General features: G+C 32.6%; 1 pseudogene; it reads right to left on the bottom strand.

The window, feature by feature from the left end:
* Positions 1-2,784: 2,784 nt before the first annotated feature.
* Positions 2,785-5,278, bottom strand: LOC125840504 (uncharacterized; annotated as a pseudogene).
* Positions 5,279-10,625: the final 5,347 nt, after the last annotated feature.

Genomic DNA, 10,625 nt, shown 5'->3' with positions numbered 1-10,625 from the left:
TTACAAAGAACTACTATGAACAAGATTCCCTTCGATTAAGTTAATTGAGGTCTATAGATAACCGACCCCAAAAATGCTTCTCTCTACCCAAAGTATATAACTAGTATAGTAACTACTAACTAGAGTAGTGAGATGGTGACGTGAGATTAATTAAAAACTTTGGCCTGTATATATTTTATATAATAAAAGGGAAAATGACGTTTTTAGTCCCTGTGTTATTGCCTAATTCCACTTTTAATTCTTGTGATATTTGACTGTGCACATTTAACCTTGAATTAACTAGACTGAGCGATTTTGATCTAATTACTAAGAAATGTTAACTTTGTTACAAATCACTTATTAACGGAAAGGGCAATTCTGGTACTATTAAGTATTACCGAATCCGGCTCCCCTCCATTTCGTCAAGTGCACGTCTAGATTAGAGACATGTGTCATATTTAAAGTTTAAATGTCAATATTATATTATATTAACAAATATCATAACTATAATTAAGTCAACTAATTTTTGAAAACTACTCTCCAAATTTGGTAAGGATTATAATATATTCTATAAAAAATTTGATATTTATTAATATCATTAATTTCTATATTATATTTTTGTATTTAAATATTAAATTGTAAATTTTTAGTTTTAAACCATTTTTTTAAATGATAAAAGATTGCTATTGTGCGTTCTTTTGATTACTTCTTTATTACTTCTGATCAATTTCAATATCCTCCTTTTTTTGAATTATTTTTCAGCTTATTTATTTCTACTAAACAATTTGCAGAACGGAAAATGATTTTTTTTGTCTATTGTTTTTCAAAAAAAAATAAATATAATCAAATAATTGGAGTGGATTAGTAAGATAAATAAAATAGATATCTTCTTATTTCTTATAAAAATAGTTTAAAATAAAATTAGATTTCAACAAAATTTCATGAAAAAAAAAACATTTAAATTAATTGGGTGACTTTTTAAGTGAAATATCAATAGTTGAGTGACTTTTGAGTTATAATCATTAATTTCATATTATATTTGTGTATTTAAATATTAAATTGCAAATTAAAAATATAAGATGAAATTAAAGATATTAATAAATATCAAATTTTGTATGGAATATATTGTACTTCTTACCAAATTTGGAGAGTAGTTTTCTAAAATTAGTTGACTTAACTATGGTTATGATATTTGTTCATATGATATAATCTTGACCTTTAAACTTTAAATATGACACATGTGTCCAATCTAGATGTGCACTTGACGAAATGGAGGGGAGCCGTATCCAGTATTAGCTATCATACTTTATTTATTGTATAATAAAATAATTCTTTTATCATTTAAATTTACTCCAGATTCATGTGCTAGCATACTGTCAGAATTACCATGGCATACATTGCATTTACTTTTATTTTCTCCTTCATTTTTAATTATTTATCTCTTTCTCTCTCTTAGAATCACATGAAAATACATCAGTGTTTCATCTCTCCTATCTTATCTCTTTCTCTCTCTTAAAAATCAAATGTATAGCTCCCTAAAAATTAATTTAATACTAAAGGAAAATATACGATGGAGCTCATATTGAAGTGATTTTGTTTCAATTGAATCAATTTTTAAGATTTCTTCTCAGTTCTTCTTCAACTCGAGATATGAGCTAAGTCTTTTCGATTTCGCCTTACCGATTCGGCCAAGCGATTTTGGTTCTTCAACTCTACATTTTCACTGATATTTGCTTAAGCTTTCAAATTTAGGTAATATACTTACATACTTGAAGGTTTTATTCTCTTCTAAAGTATAAATGGTGTGTGCATGACAACTCTAGTTTAGTTGGTCTGATGAGTATGGGTGTGATGAATTACTTTTTGGGAAATCACTTTTTCTTTTGCCTAAATCTATTTGTATCCCTTTTAAAATTGTAGTAACCCCTTTTGAAGGTGCTGGAAATGAAAGGTCTGAGCCTGCAGGTTCAATAATTGCTTTACCTCTCGGATTTCGACGAGATCCTTGTCGTTTGCGGAGGTATCTTTCACTTTGTAGTATTGCAGATTGGTTAATAGTGAAACTAATAGAGTAATAGTTATCAACATTTTGAAGGTGCCTAAATCTATTTGTATCCCTTTTAAAATTGTAGTAACCCGTTTTGAAGGTCTGAGCCTGCAGGTCCAATAATTGCTTTACCTCTCGGATTTCGACGAGATCCTTGTCGTTTGCGAAGGTATCTTTCACTTTGTAATATTGCAGATTGATTAATAGTAAAACTAATAGTTATCAACATTCAAATGTCCTTTCTCACTAAAAATCAGTAAAATGTGGTTAATTGTGAAGTTTGCACTGTTTTTGTAGTGCTCGAGTGAAATTATTTATCTTGATTGTGAAGAGACAATATGCATTTCAAAGTGTTGATATTATGTATTTTACTTGTAAAGTGTGATAGTGAAAGAACTGATTCTAGATATTAACTTATTGGATTGTTTGATGTAAGATTGTTATATAGGTTTTGCATTATCTTGAATGGTGTGTAGATGCGGGAAATTAAATTCAGAGATAGAAGGGTCGAGTTTTAGGCTGTGAATTTCCCTCCGGTGCTCTTTCAATACAATTTTTGGATATGTAGAAACATAACAATCTCTTTATTGTTAAAACAGTGGATTGATGCATGTGATCTTACTATAGTCATCTGCAAAAAGTTCAAATCAAGAATAAAATCAAACTGTTTAAGTTACATCTAGTTTTAAGAGGAAACAAAAACATGTCACCAAAGCATAAACAACTTCAAAGTCAATAGGAAAGAGAACAATCTAAACTCATGCACCCATTGTCATGAGAAAATTTTTGGCTTTGTATTTAAGGAACATTTTTCTTCTTAGCATATGCTCTATTTCCGACTCTTTTGCTAGTTTGAGAAAGCGCCTCCTGTAAGCTAGACAATGGGTCATATTGTTTTCCCATTCTCTGGATGAAATGTGACCTTGTACCTTCTCTAGAATGCTCATTAATTTCTTCTAAAATGAATGCAGAACTCCTCAGTTGGATTTGAGGTTGTGCCCTTGGTTGGTTAAGTTGACTGGCCTACAATACATAATAAAATAAACTAAGTTAGTAAAGTTCAATACAGACAACATAAATAGACAATACGAATGGTAATTACGATTTGTTTAGTCACAAATGAGGAGTTGGATTGTACTGATGCCACACTCTCAGTAAGAGTGCTTGAAACCTACATTGAAATAACATTTTTAGTAGTGCTACTCTTAATAAATATTCAAGGGACTCAACTTATTTTGAAAACTTACTTCTATTTCATTATTAAGTGTAGATGAACCTTCTTTGATGACTTCCTGGTTAACTTGTTGTTGTTGAACCTCAAATTGATTGGTTCTTATAAGAATAGGACATTTTCTACTATTATGTCCTGTTTTTCCACACAATTTGCATTTTTTTTGCCCTTTCTTGACGCTTTTAAAAGGGTATTATTTCCAGAATCTGATTCTTTTTTAGTTGTCTCTTCATTTCCTCTCTTTCTTAGTTTTCTTGGTCTACCTGACTGAGCTTTATATATGGGTGGCAATGGTGGTTCTACTCCAGTCTTAGACCATTGCTTAGAGCTATTAATTGGCAAAATAGATGGATAATAACTCTTCATATATTGCTCAACCGTGTAACATTCATGAACATACTTTTCAAGTTCATCCTTCTTAACCCATATAGCTGCAATAGCATGATTACAAGGTATCCATGTTAAGTCCCATCTCTTACAAGAACATGTCCTCTCCTTAAGATCAACAAAGAATTATCTTAGATGAATGCCCTCAATTTGGTAATGAAATTCATCAGATTTAATAGCAATACACTCAGCAGCCTTATCCTTATTTTTCTCTAGCTAGCTTCAATAAGATTCGTGGACAGATTATGTGGCAATGGTTACTCATTTTATCTCTGTTCTTCTGAAGTCTTGGCATCATATAGATCCTTATTGATTCAAGCATCGTCAAAATATGTTGGTCTCTTGCTGGTAGAAGTACGCTATTAAATGACTCACACATATTATTCAATAACATATCACACTTTGTGAATGAAGAGAAAAAAGCTCTTGACCAGTGAATGGGAGGTTTATTCATGAACCACGCTTAGGGGCATCTATATCTATCTTTGACATTTCTTCCATATGCTTGGAAAATTCAGGTTTTGTAGTTGCCCTGTCAGCTTTCCATAGGACTTCTTTCAATGCTTATCCTCCAAAACCTTCAGTTTTAAAATTATTGTGCAGATGCCTCACACAAAATCTGTGTGCGACATCTGAAATTATCTCATCAAATGCTGGAATTAAACCTTTTTGTTTATCAGAAATGAAAGTCCAAGAAAAAGAATTTTGGGAGATTCCTAGATCCTCATCAAGAATCGTAAAAAACCAACTCCATGTTTCCTTCAATTCACCTTCCACTATTGCGAATGGAACATGATACATGTTGTTGTTGGCATCAATGCCTACTGCAGTTAATAGTTGCCCTCCCTTTTGGTAGCCTTTCAAATGACATCCATCAACCCCTATTATAGGTAGACATCCAGCTAAGAATCCTTGTTTGCAAGCTGCAAAACACACATAGAGTCTTAAAAATCTCTTTCTATCTTTGACCATTGTTTTTGGATTATCATCCAACTTCAAAATACATGTAGTCCCTGGGTTACTCCTCTTTAACTCTGCACCATAGTCCCACAACATATCAAATTGTTCTTCTTTAGTCCCTGTAATCAGATCTAAGGCCTTCTTTTTTGCCCTATAAGATTAATGCCTACTGAGTGTGCAACTATGCTTTCTTATCACATGAGCTTGAAATTCTTTCACACCCAACTTGGATTAATTTTGAACTCATCTACATATTTCTTAGCCAAAAATCCAAAGTCAATAGTTATATTTTCTCTTTGATTTCCACATGAATGATCAGGGCCTATTGTTTTGATCATGAAAGGTTCATCTTCATTAGCCTTTGATGCGTATATGAACCATTTGCAGTTAGATACGTTACAAATTGCCCTTGCCCTCCTACTTTCATTTTTCTTAAAATTGATGTCTTTTTTCATCATCACAGCGTGCACTTCCACTGCCTATTTGAACTCTTTACTACTACTGAAAATCATATTAAGTGTAAACTCAAATTTTGGATCTTTCAGATCCCTTTTTGCATTAAAAACAATGTATCTTTTTGAATTATCATCATCTGAACCTCGTTGCAAACTCATTAGTTCATCATCTGATGCATCACAAACTTCTTCTTGACTATTACTGGGAATCTTAGCCATGTCGGAGGCAACGCCAAACTCAATAGTTTTTTTCTTTAAATTGGTTATATCTTATTTTTTCATTAACACCAATCCACTCAGCAGTAGAGTCGATAATTTTATCAAAAATCATGTCATCTTATTCCAAGGAATAATCAGAGTCATGAAATGACTCACATTTTTCACTTGTGGCGTCACTTTCCACTATTACATCAATATCTACCAAGCTCTCTTCACCTTGAAGTCGAGCCCCTTAAATATTAACCACATCGTAGGTCCATTGATCTTCATCTGTGTGCTCCACAAATATCTCCACTTCTCTACTGTCAGGAATTTTGTGGATAAGATTATATATATCTATATCAGTTGACAAAAGTCGTAAGTTTATGTCAAAATAAGGCTCAAACTTAAACCAAAATTTCACTTTTCTATCATCGACTTCCAACTTTTTCATACATTGTCTCATTTGAATGATAGAATTTTCACCTCCCTTACAGTAGTCGTAGTAGGCTATTTGTCCACCAACGTAGTTAATCTCCTGTTCGAACACCCACTGACAATTATAGTGCAATTTAAGAGTGTACATTCTTGGATCTTCATCTATTATCAGAAAAAATATGATATTTAGTGCCAGTATAACAAACATCACCAATACAGAAAATACAAAAAGAAACATATAAATCCAACAACAAAATGTAACCAGTCCTTGCAAGTTCAAATATTTGTTGAATTTGAATTATTAAGTAATTGTGCAACTGATGTCCTTAAAGAAGGAACTGTCAACTTGTCATTTTTTTTATTACTATTCAACTTTTGAAAGCTTCTTTTTATATACTTTTTCAGAAAACATGAAAGTAGGACAATCTTAGGAGTGAATTAGGCCTTGACCCTTACTTGTGTATTTCATAAAAAAATAAGACTTGAATATTGACATATATTTTAGCGTCCAATATGAGGGGTGAAATGAATGTTGTAACTAAGTAGCAAAGTTGAGATCAAAATGAAAGAGTTTGTAGGACTCCTTTTCCTTTACAAGTTGATCACTGGACATTGTCCAAAGTATAAGCAATAATAGTATTCACTTTATCTATAGTGAGATAAAAATATTTCATTGTGTAGCTCTAATAAATAGCATCAATATAAAAAATGTGAGTAATCATTCAAATTCAGAATATATACTATAAACATGTTATTTTTATGCTTTCTGATACTACTAGTATAATGCAACTGCGTGTGTGTTGATTAGTAATTTTGTTTTTTCGTTTTAGTTTCTTGATATTGCTTGTTATCAATCTAGTACTGAAGACCAATATAGCTTTAATTTATATAGATTAAGTAATAGCAGTACAAGATATATTAATATAAACACAGGAACATTTTCTAAAAAGTTATAATGTATATTTATCTAGTATGTATTTATGCTTTGATTTGCCACATCAATATTTAATCTCTTTTTTTTGATCAATCAATATCAAAGTTATAGTCTAATTTACTTGATAGAGTACTTACATGTTGGTGTGAATTGTAGTCCATTTTTACAATGCAATTTCATTGTCATCCTTTTTCTTTTTCAGGAGGTATAGAAAGCAAACTTTGAATGCCCTAGAATTGTTGTCACACAAGAGAAAAACAACTAAAGAGAAGTTAGTATCAAGATATACGAAGTCTCTCAATTATTCATGATCAAACCATTAATTTGCATCAAAGTGGAAGAAGAGATGAAGACAACATATGGTTATGAGGCAAAGGATGCGACATAAATACTTCTAAATTTTTGTACAATTAGGTTTTTTGAAGTATTTTAGCTAATAGTACTAGAATTGCCTTTTCCGTTAATAAGTGATTTGTTAACAAAGTTAACGTTTCTCAGTAATTAGATCAAAATCACTTAGTCTAGTTAATTCAAGGTTAAATGTGCACAATTAAATATCACAGGGACTAAAAGTGGAATTAGGAAATAACACAGGGACTAAAAACGCCATTTCCCCTATAATTTTTTTTGGAAAAGGGTCAAAAATATCTTGGACTATTCGAAAAAATTTATATATACCCATCATTCACCTATTGGCTCAATCCACCTTTTGGATTCATTTATACCCTTAAAATTAACATTCATTTCTTTTTTTAATTATTATTATTGTTATATATTATATGACATCTTTCTATTGGATAAAATTAAATTCCGATTCACATTGGATTTTTCCTCGTCCACTCCGACCCATACCCATAACCTCATGCCCAAACCCAATTAAAGACCTATTTAAATGAAAAATAATTGATCAGTTTCTCTTTCTCCCTGGACCCTAGTGTCTCTTTTCTTCTTCAACGATTTCAAGATCTATTTCTGGTCAAATTTCTAGTGCAATACTATATTGAAGTTGAAAGATCCAAGTTAGAGTATTAGTTTTGGAAATCTTCTCTCCATTCAAATGTCTGAATCTTCTACTGCTTCTTATCTTGACGCAAGAGTGTCTCGTATATGTCATTGTGGAATTGTGTTGTTGAGCCCACCAACCTACTTTATTCACCAAAGAAAATTACCAGGAAAGGTAAGGTAGCTATGACCTCAAACTAGTTGGTTGTAGAAAAGGAAAAAAGAGTCGATAAATTAAAGGCTATGAGAGGCAAGCACCCACTTGAATAGTCACACCTTATCATGATACGACAACCTCTTAACATCCTTACATGTGTCCGCTCTATATTTGTACTCGTCGGTACACTTAGGAGCAGCAAAATTAGCCCCATATAGAGAATGTTGGATTGTTCTCTTAGATATATCCACATTGCGACCCCGCACTTGTACATTAGACTGTACGAGTTGATTTCTAGTACATTCCCTGTAGCGACCCTTTCAAAACGGTACCCCTACTTAAACAAGAGATCTAATTAAAATACTCGCGACATTCAAAACCAATTAATGAGGCATACTGATTTTAATCTAGTAGAGGGATTAGATTCATAACGAACTCAAAAATAAAATAAAATAAATGAAAAAAATAATCTAGGCAATTAACCGACCAGATCTTCATGCATATATTAACCTAACACTCGAGGTGAAATAACAAGAATATTACACTTTCGAGTACCGAAATCAGCCAACTCATGCTTCACACAACTTTCAAGACATATAGCAAATTAGTATATTACAAAACTTGGGTTTACACACCCCAAAAAGATAAAAAATGTATAACCATACTTATATTACAACCCATGGTGACATGACCAAATCAGCCCCCAAAATCTCATGTAAATATACAGTACAAAGATCATGTACAAGTCCCAATGTTTATACAAAATATAGATGCCTATATGCAAATGTGATCTTCCTTAAGGCTTTCAAAATCTCCATCATCAATGGCCAGCTTCAAGCATCATCGCGAACAGCGCCTACGATAGAAACAACCTTCGCTAAGCATATAGCTTAGTGGTGTGCAAACTATAGATTTGGAGCCCTCAAATTCACCAAGTTATCATTCTCAAGTCAAGGGCAGCACGATCAGAACAAAATCAGTAAATCAAGTAACCAATATACAAGGAGTATCAAGTTCAATATTTAAAGGTCCAAATGTTAAGAAAGCTCATAACACAACTTTTCAAGAGATTCAATAACAAGGCTCACCTAATATATACATCATGTCGTCACACCAGGCACCAACAGGTGTCAAGAAGGGTCAAAACCCAATAATCAAGAGAACCAAGAACCATATTAAAAATGGCTTTCTAGTTCGTACTTAAAATGGTCAACTTCCATTCTTAAGACGGACTAAAAATCCAAAGTTAAGATGACAAATGATCCGAACCAAGAGGCATGCCAAGAGTGACAAAGTCACAGCCACAAGAAGGACAAGGTCCCAACAAGAGTGCCAAGTGATCAAACAGTCCGTACAAGGGGGCGAGTTACATAAGCGTCTTTAATGTATTAAAGAATACCAATACGACAATGCAAAGTGACGAGGTAACCAAGGTACCAAGATAACTTTCAGATATACCAGTAGGTAAAAAGAGTACAAGTATACGTTTATACACAAACCTTAGTTCTTTAGCAAAAAAACAGTCCAACACAACTTCACGAGTTCAAATCGTAGACCAACCAGCGTATCAAGGTCTTCAACTCGTACACGAGGAAATACAACCTTTAAAAAATGAATTCAATTGCTTATTTACTTTCTAGTAGCTCAATAATGATGGTGTAACACAGGGTTATCATCACAAGTAAGCCTAACTTGTACAAATACGACTATATTCCCGAAACAGAAATTCTGCCCAATAAAAGCACTTCATGTTGCAACTTAGATTTGAAACAGGAAACGGCCAAAATGGAATTTATATCCTTCATAAAAGATGTAGGTACATCTCTTAAGCTTGCAAATAATCAAGAATCACCGCAAAATACGCTTTGTACAAAAAGATATAAACAAAACACTAACAGTTGAACATACATGATTTCAAATTCCAGAATCTGGACAGAACATGTCATAGGATTCGTCCCTTATTTCGTAGTCCTAATAGCTAAATTAGAGTTTACCATAAACATAAGAGTTGTAGGTATAGGAATCAGCTTTCCAAAACATATTTATTCACCTCAAAAGAAGCTATACAGAACGAGATATTCTAAAATTACTAAACACTACCCAGCTTTAAAAAAAACAAGTTTTGATTACTCACCAAAAGGTAGGATGTCTCAACTTCCAGCTAGAAGGACCAAGGTTTTCTCTTGTGATTTTGATGAAAATCTGGTTAGAAAATGTTCTTATGTTCTTGGACTTCAGTTCCAAACGAAAATCACAAGAGGAGGTGTGATAATATAGTCTAATGAGTGATGCTTAGTCACATATACAACTGTCCCTAAAGGGTGCTGCCTAATTCTATTGTGTGATGCCCTAAATGTATATATATACACCTATATGTATATAATTGTTATGAACACTTTCAATTTATATGTAATTTTAATTAGAAAAAATTACGTAAATACCCCCATACAATACCTTAAATTACGAGCACAATCTATTTTAAACAAGGTTGCATATATCACAAAATTTCAAGTTCCCAAAATAAGAGTAAAACACATTGTAGTAATTAAGAAATGATGCATCGACATGCAAGAGTTGATCTAGTATTTTAGGGGTGTTACATTCCCCTTTCGGGCTTTTACTTTGCATTGTTGTGGCATATGCGACATAAAATTCTTTAACTATCTTTATAGTGTACTTTTCCAGGTGGCTTGCCCATCCGATCTAGATAGTACTTGTCAAATAATGCCTTAATATCGAGCAAGTTACACAATCAGGTGGTGTGGATTTGCGGTCCTCTAGGATGCTTCGCTTCATTTTCCCCTTATCATTTAGGGCCATATCACACTGATAGATTT

This window comes from Solanum verrucosum, unplaced genomic scaffold, assembly GCF_900185275.1.
Source record: "Solanum verrucosum unplaced genomic scaffold, falcon-dt-bn FXZP01000181.1, whole genome shotgun sequence".
In the NCBI taxonomy this organism is placed as follows: domain Eukaryota; kingdom Viridiplantae; phylum Streptophyta; class Magnoliopsida; order Solanales; family Solanaceae; genus Solanum; species Solanum verrucosum.
Note: the sequence above shows the minus strand (reverse complement) of the source record. Positions and strands in the feature narration are given on the sequence as shown.